Source organism: Syzygium oleosum, unplaced genomic scaffold (genome assembly GCF_021117445.2).
Source record: "Syzygium oleosum isolate NSW1041296 unplaced genomic scaffold, Sole_v2.1 Sole_v2.14, whole genome shotgun sequence".
Lineage (NCBI taxonomy): Eukaryota > Viridiplantae > Streptophyta > Magnoliopsida > Myrtales > Myrtaceae > Syzygium > Syzygium oleosum.
This window is the reverse complement of record NW_026607498.1, coordinates 4,498,360-4,510,172: the sequence shown is the minus strand read 5'-3', so window position 1 is coordinate 4,510,172 and position 11,813 is coordinate 4,498,360.

Below are 11,813 nucleotides of genomic sequence, written 5' to 3'. Positions count from 1 at the left end.
CCGTTTCCCAGGCTTTCTCTCCCTCTCTGCCCCGTCTCTCTGCACCCTCTCTCGCACCGGCCCTTCTCGTTTCTGCTTCGCACCGGCTCGCATATGGCCGCGAAAGTCGCGGCGACATAGGCCGTGCAGCCATCGTCATATCGCACGCAACGAAGCCGGGGACGCCGTCGTTCGCCTATAAAATCGAGAGAGAGAGAGAGAGCCAGGGTCGGCGGTTTCAAAAAGACAGAGAGAAAGAGAGACTGAGCAAGACAGAGAGACCGAGAGCTCTTCCGGCGACCGCCGTACTCGCATCGCGCCTCAGCCATCCATCCCCGCCGCCGAGCCAACGGCAGCGACACAGTGAAAGAGAGAGAGCCCCCGGTCGGCGAAACACAGAGAGAGACTGAGAGAGACAAAAGAGAGAATAGAGGGAGAGAGAGGGAGCCGAGAACCAGCCGGAGCTAAAGAAGAACCAGCAACGGTCGTCGACGCCGCCAGACTAGCCGGAAGCCGCCCAGACGCGCCGTCGACCGCCGCTGGAGTCGACCGGATCGCCGGAGGAGGTCGGAATCCCCCGTTTTTCCACGCGCCCGCCAGGAGTTCGACGAAATGCCTCAACCACGCTGGTTTTTGTTTCATCGCCGGCCGGTGAACGGTGGTCTGACGGCGGCTCAGGTGAGTGGCACAGCCCACAGGCGGTCCTAGTCGGGCGATTTGGGGGCGGCGCTGGCCTGGGTCAGCCGGCGGACGGCCAATTTTGGCCTCTCCGGCGCCCCCCTCCCCGCGAGTCTGTTTGTTCGGGTCGGATTCGACCCGAATCAACAGATCCGACCCGGGTCAACACCCGGGTCGGATCCGTTGACTCGGGTCGGTTCCGACCGACTCGGATTAACAGTTCCGACCTGGGTTAACGCCCGGGTCGGATCCGTTGACCCGGGTCGGTTCCGTTGACCCGGGTTGGTTCCGATCGACCCAGATTGACCGATCCAACCCGGGTCAACGCCCGGGTCGGATCCGTTGACCCAGGTCGGATCCGACCCGACCCGGTTAATATTATATTTTTATTTTATTTTATTTTAAAAAAATTTTAAAATTTTTTTTTTAAAAAAACAAATTAATTTTTTTTTTCTGTATTATTATTATTTTTTTCTTTTCGAAAAAAAAAAATTTAAATTTTTTTTTTTAAATTATGTTATATCTAAGTTTTTAATCTAATGTGATATTATTTTGTAAGTTTTTGTCTTATTTAAATTAGACAAGCCTGAGGTTGCGCGGTAGTATTTTGCATGTTAGTTTTTATTACCGTTATATTGTTATGTATGTTTTTAATACAATTGCATGAGTGTTGTGTTTTTGAATGTCATCTGACTTAGTTAAGGTTAGAACCTTAGGCTGCATGAATTGTTGTGTTCCTGACTGCTAATCGTTTCTGATTATGCACTCGCTTGATTACCTCACATGTTAGGAGAAAGGTCCTAAAATCAATCCAAATTGCCTGACAAATGTTTTCAGAAATGAACAGGGTAAACAGGTACCGAAAGGGCATTAGTTATCCAACTAGTGTAACCAAGTCCCCGAATTCAGTTAATCTCTGGTTCGCAGGAATAGGGTGATTCTCCTATCACCCTATTTGGGTTTCTAATCGGCCCACCCCAAATCGATTAGTGGCGACTCCTCGATATAAATCACCTGCATGTTAAGAAACTTAAACCCTAAGTCGCGATATGGTACGGGCTTGGGAGAGCCCGAGTTAAGTCCCAAACCTAGACTTAACACGTACCAGGCGAGCCCCCCTTTTTTGCATGTTCGATAAAAAGGGCTCGGGAGTTCGGTCGCGACAGCCCTCTTGAGAAGGTGGGGAATCGAACTTCCCATCTCTTCCTTTCTAAGTAGAAAGGATGGCTACTGGAGCAAAATTCAGTGATTTACAATCATCCATGGATCGAGAAGATTCTCTACATATCGGGTTTTTAATTCTTTAATCCTCAGCTCGTCGTCATATGACAAGCATTTGTAATTCTTTATAATACTAATTTATAATGCGCCCACCAAAAGTTGTTTCCTATTCATATTATATGTTTCCCCAATTGACTATTCTCACGTTGGTCCTTATCGCAGGATCCTTCATTCTATTTGATGATTGTTTAACTGGATTAAGCCATAAAAGCTTAATTTTGAACCATACTCTAAATTTCCAAATTTTGACTCATACTCTAAATTTCTAAATTTTTACTCAATGGTTACGCACATAAATCTTTGTTAGTATTAGAGTTGACTAAGGTAAGTTTATGAGTATAATATGCATCACATGCTAACGGTTTAAGCTTATGAAGCAGATGATTGCACACTTAAGTTATCTGTGAGCTTAGCTTCAAAATAAGTTACTCATTGAGTTCACAAAAAAGTTATGACTTACAAACCAAAATTAAACTACTTAGTGCTGCAAACCCTTTTGCACGAACAGCATGACCAACTCAATGAAGTCAACAACTTCGAATGAATATTTAATACGATTGAGTTCATCTCTTTATAATTGCGATAATACCATAGCTAAAGTCCAACAATTTCAACTTATTATAATGAAACGACAGTTCCGTGGTGGACTTTTATTTAATCATTCACACTAGATCGCATTCCATTCCTCATTGAGTACGTAAGATGTCTATCGATAGCTAACATTTTTCATAGCCTTTTTTTTTTCCGTCGTACTCTTTGTTCTATGTCAAAGATCTTTCATCATCACTTGATTAGGATAGTAACCTAACCAACCTATATTTTGATTTATTGAAAGCCTCTCTGACATATATAGTACCACGATCAAGCGGATTGAGATGCTAATGGACATGCCATGCTTACTTAGATTACGAAACAACCTCGAATTAGAATTAATTATGGTAGGTTTTGCTTATATTTAGATTGATAGTAAGGTATTTGGTAATAAATTATTCGATTATTATAGTTCTTTCATATTAATAACTCGATATATTTGTCCTATCGATTGGTTAAATTTTGATATGATTTTTTAGTGCATTTAGTTAGCATTTTCCTATTTATAAATTTATTTTCGTCTTAGCAGTTTGCCATTTCGTTTCTGTTTATTCTGGTGTAAGTAGTTTGCCTAATTCTGTTAAATAGAAACTAGATGGACTCTTATGGTGTTAACACATGCACGGCAATAATCTTAATGAAAGAGCAACCTGTATAAAATTAAGTATAGTCCTGGAAAAAGAATTCGAACGGAAAACGAAAATATGAGTTTAAAATCATTTTATAGTTTTCACGTATAGGTTTTCTTTTTCTTTTGTGTTGTATGAGGTGTCCACGTCCTTGAGTCAAGCAATCGCACGAAAGGAGCAATGTTGGCCCACAGAATACTTCAATACGGAAAGCTAGAACGTGTTGGGAAATAAAATTGTTGCATGTACATGAACTTAATGTGGTCCCGATTTGGTTAGAGCGTGCCACATGTGCACTTGTTATGCAATTAAATAAGAAAAAATTACAATTTCTAATGCATTTACCGGTCTCGTGATGATATACGTAATAAATATTTTGAAAATCGGATATTCACTCATTAAGTATGATTAAAGAGCCTATTTCGCGAGAATTATGAAGGTGAAGCACCATAGTTATTGGATATAATTGAGGGATGAGAAACACTAAGGGTATTTGATTGACTCGAGTGTTGTTATAATTTTTATTGTACCACTTAAGTTGCAGTGGAATCTTGTGGTGCTTTTCCTATGGAGTAGGTCATGCCAAATGAAATCCGATATTTTGGTTTACTTTCTTGTTTTCCAGTCTATTATTGTCTGATCACTTGCTTTCCGGCAAGACAAGAATGCATAAAATTTCTAGGGAATAGATCGTCTTTGACATGCACGAAGGTTGTTAAGACACCGTGGAAAGACAACACCATAGCCTAGGACTCTGAAATGTCGCGAAAACTCCACATTTACGTGCTTGACAAATAGCGTGCATCTTCCTCCAGCTCAGGCCGTGACCTCTTATAGCTAGATTTGGATAACATCTACTCCACGAAGACTAAAACACGATAGAATGCACCTAACTTTCGTAAGCCGTAACATCTGACCCCCAGATAGTCCATCAAGTTTGCTATCTACAAGTTAATCATCACGTGACCCACGGCAAATTAATAAAATGTTTTGTATTGTTTCAATGACTACTCATTATTACTTAATGCGTAGTAATAAACAACAAAATTTTATACCATGGAGCATTTTGGCCTAGTAATTAAGGGTCTCACCGTCTTCTATGAGGTAAAAAATTCGAGACATATCATAGGTGAACCTGAGACCAGCTTGTGTCTTTGACATTAGGTACATATTGTGGAAAGACTTCTTGGCTTCTAGTATACCGGTGGGGCTGCAGCGACAGGCTTGTACGTGTACGAACGGGTTCCTTCTTATTCATCAATTTGGAAGGAGTGTGTAACCGTTATGGTAACGTCCTATACTAGTCGCCTCTCGAACCTTTTAATCCATCGAGAACAAAAGAACATTTGATATATCCGATTTATCTCCTTGATGTGATGTCAACATGTCACAGGGCACGATCATTATGGAAAAACATAGTTATCGAAGATTAACCTTGGAGTATACTAAAAAGTAGCAGCTCCGTTCCAAATGCACCGACTTATCTATTTGTATGGATTATCGATACTAAACAAGACCTAAAAATTTTCTTATTGAGCAAACCTCTCTCTCTCTCTCTCTCTCTCTCTCTAAAACGTGAAGTAAAAGAACTTCTTAATGACAAAAAGAAGTCGCCAGATTCAACGTGGTTGATCCAACGATTATCCACTTTTTAGCTTTTGACTGATCAGGCAATAGGGAGAGAAGCGAACTGTCGCCATTGCCATCTCCTCTAGATGTTGCAGAAACTTGAGCCATTGTGATTAGGTGAAGGCCGCCGCTTTGCTGCTTCCCTTAATGTCAACCTCTCATCTTATCATTTTGAGCTGCACCACGCATGCAGCTTTTCCAACGTGCGGTGCCTTACGTGAAGCGTTTTGATGTTCCTAGTTCGTTGACCGGAAGGCAATGACCGTGGTTGGAGGGTCCGAATGCCCTATTGACTTGTAGAGATATGGGATTGGATAGTTCCAATTTTAATTCTTAGTCCGTTCAAACCGAAGAAAAGAAGGCACAACACGCTTCCATAAACTAACGAAGAAGATCAATCTGTAACTCTCAAATGATATAATATATTAGCATTCTCTATGATTTTTAACTTGCTCTTTATTCCTAATATTCCGTTCATTCCACTGTTATCTCATCAACGTGGTTATGTTCGAATTTATATCTTTCCAAATTATTATTGTGTGATCACTTATTTTCGCAACAAGATACGAATGTGTGAAATTTCTACGGCATAGACCATCTTTGACATGCATGAAGGTTGTTAAGACACAATCAAAAGATAAGACCACAACCAAAGACTCTTAACAGTCGCGAAAACTCTACATTTACGTGCTTGACAAAGCGAATATTCCGGGTTTGCTCGGCAAACAGTGTCATGGCTTTACGTGGATTTCAAAATCAACCTGCGTGTCTCTCTCTCTGTCTTTGTCTCTGTCTCTGTCTCTCTCTCGATTGCATGCCTTTAAGTGGATTTCAAAATCAACCTGCGTCAAATAGCATGAAGCTTCCTCTGGCTAGCCCTTGACCTTTATTGCTAGATTCGGATAACATTTTCTCCACGAAGACTTCACACGATAGAATGCACCTAACTTTTTCTCAAATCCAGCTACCACGCAGAGAGAGAGAGAGAGAGAGAGAGAGAGAGAGAGAGAGAGAGAGAGAGAGAGAGAGAGAGAGAGAGAGAGAGAGAGAATGTTCTTAATTTATTTCACTTAAATGAATGGCTGTTAATTAGTAAGCCGTAACATCTGACCCTCAAATGGTCCAAGAAGTTTGCTATCTACAAATTAATCATCACTTGACCCACAACGGCGAATTACTAAAATCTTTTATATTGTTCTTATGATTACTCATTATTGCTCTAAATGTAGTTATAAACAACAACATTTGATACCACCAAGCGTCGTAGCCCAATAATTACGGGTTATACTATATTTCAGGAGGTCAGAAGTTAAGCCATATTATCGGCGAACCTCAATAAGCTTGTGCCTCGGATATTTGCTGCATGATAGGGAGAGACTTGTGGGGTTGCGGTGATAGGCTCATGCACCGACGAGTGATTTGAGTAGTTATAGCTCAAACTAAATATTTTCAAGTGAGTGTAGAACTCTTATGGTAACATCCAGAGGAGTAGTTGTGCCGGTCGCCCCACTTAACCGTTAAACCCATAGAGAAAAAATAAAATGAACATTCGATATATTTGATTTATCTTCTTGATATGATGTCTGCACGTCCTCTCTCTCTAAACGTGAAGTAATAGAACTTGTTAAGATAAAGGTGCGACGTTCATGACACCCTTTTTCGGGTCAAAACTCAAGAAGAAGTCTGCAGATTCAACGTTGTTGATCCGACAATATCCAGTTTTCGCTTTTGAATGGTCAGATGTTTATGAAGCCGCCTCGCTAGCTGCTTCCCTTGATGTCAACTATCTTATACTTTTATGAAAAAAGAACTCACTTATCATCAATTTGGATTCTTCTCTGGTTTTGTTTTTTTTATGGTCAGATATTCTTCTCTGGTTTTGGGCGGCACACAATGCATGCAGTTTTTCCAACATGCGGTGTCTTACGTGAAGTTTCTTTTGATGTTGTTCGTTCACCGGAAGGCATTGACCGCGGTTGTAGGGTCCGATTACCCTATTCACTTGTAGAGATATGGGACTACACTATTCCAATTTTAATTCCAGTCCATTCGAACCGAAGAAAGGAAGGTGCAACACGCTTCCACAAATGGATAGACCTGTTAAACGGATAGGTTGGGTTGGGTCACAAATGGTCTGACCTAAATTGACCCATTAACCCGTTTATTTGCAATGTAAATTTCCCGACTCATATCCATACCCAACCTGATCCATATTGCTAAAACATTTCCATATTGAAAAACTTGTTTCTTATGATTTTTTCAAAAAATATATTTCTAAAACATTTTCATGCAATACAAATCTAGTAGACAATTTTTATATTTTTTTTAAAGTTGAGGCTTTGTTTATTTCGCAGAAAATGTGACAATTCTAGAAAATATTAATTTTCTATTAAGTTATTTTTCCGGTGTTTGACTGAAACTTGAAAATGAATTAGAAAATATTTTCCACCATTTGGTATAAAAAATATGATTTGATTTTCCTCTGTGCACTCCTTTTAATAATTTTTATATTTTATTTTATTTTATTTTTTCCTTTTTCTTTTTTTGGACAATGGCTAGCGACCGACCACAGGTGAGGAACGAGCTTGCCGGAGGCCGGCAAAGCTCAAACTCGCTGATCTCATCAACCTCAGGTGAGGTTTGAGCTCGCCTGATCTCGTCAAGCCGAGCCTCAGGTGAGATTTGAGATCGGCAAGCTTGAGCTCGCCCAAGGCTAGCGAGGCTTGAGCCTCGCCCAAGGCTAGTGAGGCCTTGGCCTCGCTAGATCGTTGAGCTCGAGTTCCTAGCCTATGGCCAGCCAACGGCCGAAAATGAATGAAAAAGAAAAAGAAAAAGAAACGAAAAGAAAAGAAAAGAAAAGAAAAGAAAAATAGAAAAGATATCAATTTCAATTTTTTAAAAAAATAGTTTTATTAAGCTAAAGAGGGAGAGAGAGTGTGTGGGTCTAGAGGGTTGGAAATGGGTTCTAAACTCAACCCACTTAGACCTATTTAGTTTAGGCTTTAAGTTTTAAGACTCATTTAGTGTAGGCTTTTCAAAGTTGCAGTTTAAATAGGTCATATATGGGTTTAAGACCCATTTTGACAGGTCTACTGCAAATTAACGAAGAAGATCAATTTCTAACTCTCTAAGGATATGTTGAACAAACTTGGCATATTAGCATTCTATCTGATCTTTAGCTTGCTCTTTATTTCTAATATTTTGTTCATTCCATTGTTATCCGACGGATGTGGTTATGTCCACATTTATATCTTTCCGGTTTATTATTGTTTGATCATAACCAAGGACTCTTAACAGTCGTGAAAACTCTACATTTACGTGCTTGACAAAGCGTATACTAAAATTCTCTGTCTCTCAATTCCTTTACGTGAATTTCGAAATCAACCTGCGTCAAATAGCATGAATCTTCCTCTGGCTAGCCCTTGACCTTTGTAGCTAGATTCGGACAACATTTTCTCCACGAAGACTTCACACGACAAATTGCACCTAACTTTTGCTCAAATCCACCGAAGAGAGAGAGAGACAGAGAGAGGGAGTTTGAGAGCATTTGAATGTTCTTCTTTCACTGCATGGCTGTTATTAGTAAGCCGTAACATTGGACCGCCAAATAGTCCAAGAAGTTTGTGATCTAGAAATTAATCATTACGGTACCCACGACGGCAAATTGATAAAATCTGTTGTATTGTTCTTCTATGTCGTCAGTGAACATCTGACCAGCTTGTTTCTTAGACATTTGCTATATCATGTGGAGACATTTCTTGGTTTTTGGCACAACAGTGGGGTTGCGGTGACTGGCTCATACACCTATTAGTGGATTGAATAGTTATAACTCAAATTGAACATTCCGTAGTAAGTATGGAACTCTTATGGTAACGTCTAGAGAGGTAACTGGTTGCCCCTTCCTAACCTTTAGTCCATCGAGAAATAGAAAAGAATTTTTGATATATTTGATTAGTCATCTTAATATGATGTCGTCACTTCACGGGGCATTATTATTATGCAATGCAGATTTTCATTGAAAATTAACTTTGGAGGGTACTTCTTGAATAGCCAAATAAGAAAAAGCAGCAGCTTTTTTTCCAAATGCATTAACGTATATGCTAATATGGATTATCGATATTTTAAAATACTCGAAAGCAGATGTTTTTTTTCCAAGAAAAGATCATTCGTTTCCTTCAACAGCAATCAGTACATTAGGGAACTGATTGATTATAAGACATTATATGATCCTCCTTGCTTCAAACGGTCATCCACGGTTCTCTCTCTCTCTCTCTTTGTAAACGTGAAGTAAAAGAACTTCTTACGATAAATGTGTCACGACACCCCTTTTTCGGGTCAAAACTCGAAAGGAAGTCTTCAGATTCAACGTTGTTGATCCAACAACATTCCCCACTTTTTAGCTTTTGAATGATCAGGCACGGGAAATAGGGACAGAAGAGAACCGTCGCCATCGCCTCCAGATGTTGCAGAAAGCCAGAAACTTGAGCCGTTTTGATTAGGTGTAAGCCGCCGCTAGCTGCTTCCCTTATCATCAATGTGGACCATTCTAGGGTTTTGGGCGGCACAAAGCATGCAGATTTTCCAACGTGCGGTGCCTAACGTGAAGCTTTTTGATGTCCTTGGTTCGTCGACCGGAAGGCATTGACCGTGGTTGTGAGGTTCCAAAACCATATTTACTTGTTGAGATATGAGATTACATCATTCCAATTTTGATTCTCAGTCCATTCAAACCAAAGAAAAGAAGCCGCAACACGCTTGCATGCAGAAGAAGATCAACTGATAATTCTCTTGAGTATGTATCAAACAAACCTAGCAAATTAGCATTCTCTCTCATCTTTAACTTTCCCTTTATTCCTTAAACTCTGTGCGTTCCACTGTTATTTCATCGATGCGGTTATATCCACAGTTTCACGTTTCACATGGACGAGCCAATTTAGGCACGAGAAAGAGCGCTAAGAAATATGATGTAAATATATATTACCGGCCCATGTTACCCGACAAATTTATCTTTTGAAGAGAACGTGTTGGTCTAATACGATGAGTTATAATCCTTGGTTACAACGAAATGGATAAAATTGCCGTTCGAGGATATAGTCAACATAAGATCAAGTAAGTGTGTATGCATCTCATATTCTAAACTCGAATTTAGTCCCTCATCTATAATTTATTTAGATTTCATATTTTACTTTTGAAAATTATTCAAATCAATTTCAAGGGTTGACGCAGTTGGTCGGGGTATCATGGATATCTAGCTCAAGAGCTAGAAGTTATATTCCACAAATTAGATGCAAATTGCTCTCAGTGAGGGCTATCTGTACAAGCAAAATGCCCTAATTTAACCTTTTGATGGGGCTACTTTTAGGGGCGACTGCGCTTGTCCCCCTCTATTTTAAAAAAAAAATCATTGGAATCTTGACACAATTCTTCCTTAAGTTCAGACTAACCTTTATCCTCAAAATAATTACAGCATACATCGATAGTTACACAAGAAGTCTCAAACATCAGTAATTTGAGAGAATGAGTATTTAGAATCTTCAAATCAATTGTGGACAAAGCTACTTGTAAAATTTTCTTTACATTGACGGTGTATGCTCTTTTTCTCTTTTAAGAAAGGCTTTCTCACCCTAAGCATTCCTACAATTCGAGTGTAATGCTGAGTCCGATGTCATCTAAGGTTGATCTTAAGTTCCTAGTACTAGAATTGGTTCGTCTCAGGTAATTATTACCTAAAAATCATCCTACTTGTCACTTTATCATCAATCACTCTCCTCTACTTTTAAAAATACCGTTTACCATCTTCTAACAAAATCTCATTTTCTAAAATGACCAAAATTGGTCCCTCTTTAGAATTTCCAATCCTCCAACTTTCCCACAAACCTTTACCTCTTTCATCACCTGCCACTATTTACCACTGCCACCATCACTGTTTTCTATTCGCCTTTTTCTTTGTTGGGTAAATTGAATTACTCTAATTGAATTTTGTTTATTTTTCCGATTTGGTAATTTTTTTTTACTTTGCTTAATCAAGTCCTCTATCTTAATTTGATGTTTCGACATTGCTGAGGTGGACCTATATGAATTGGTGACGTGACAACAGGTCTCGAATACGTACATACTTATGCTTTCTTATTTGGGCAAGTGTGGACACAATAGTGAGATAAGTTGAGAACTTAGTTGACAATATAAAAGTACAACTTGTTAAGTCATTAAATTCTCGTGACAAATGTCACGATCCAACTGCACATTTCTGACGTGGCTTCTCTGAACCCTCAATAAAAAACAAGATGAAATTAATTATATGAAGTTATTAGAATTATATAAATTTAAGAGATAATGCATGAGCAAACTCTTCATTTTTTTAAAAAAAATTTTGATTTTTTTTTCCATTTTTACCTCTAGGAAGAAAGTCAGATTAGTGCATTAAAGCATGGTTTATAATTGAAAAATATAGTTAAGCGCAATGCTGCGATGGCTACCCTAAGTTGATCATTCAAATTTAATTTCGATTTCTCGCGAAGATTTTATCAATTTTTTTTTCATTCCATTTACCTTCAGTATCATTTATGGATTATTGCTGACCCGCACCAATCAGAGCTGGTGAAATAATTTGAAATTCCTATAGGTGGTTGTTACAAGCAACACGTACAACATAAGTTATCCAACGAGAGAACAATAATAGAAATCGACATATGCTTAAATATATCCTTATAATATGGTAGATCTTTCTGGAGATTGGTTCTTGATTTTGAAGCTACATCTTCAAATTTATTGGACTTGTATTGAATTGTTTGGTTGAATACGAAGTTTAAACTAAATCTTGACAATTTCGATCCAACTTGCACGCATTAAGTTTGTCCAATTGAATACGGCTCTCAATGGCTTCTTGAAGCTCCATCTGAAATCAACTTGGTTTCTTCTTTAGACCATTTACACAAACTGTATACACATTACAAACCGCGTTCTTATTGGAACCTAGAATTGAATGAGTATCGCTAGACCTACTAAGACTGGTTACGAAGTTGATTC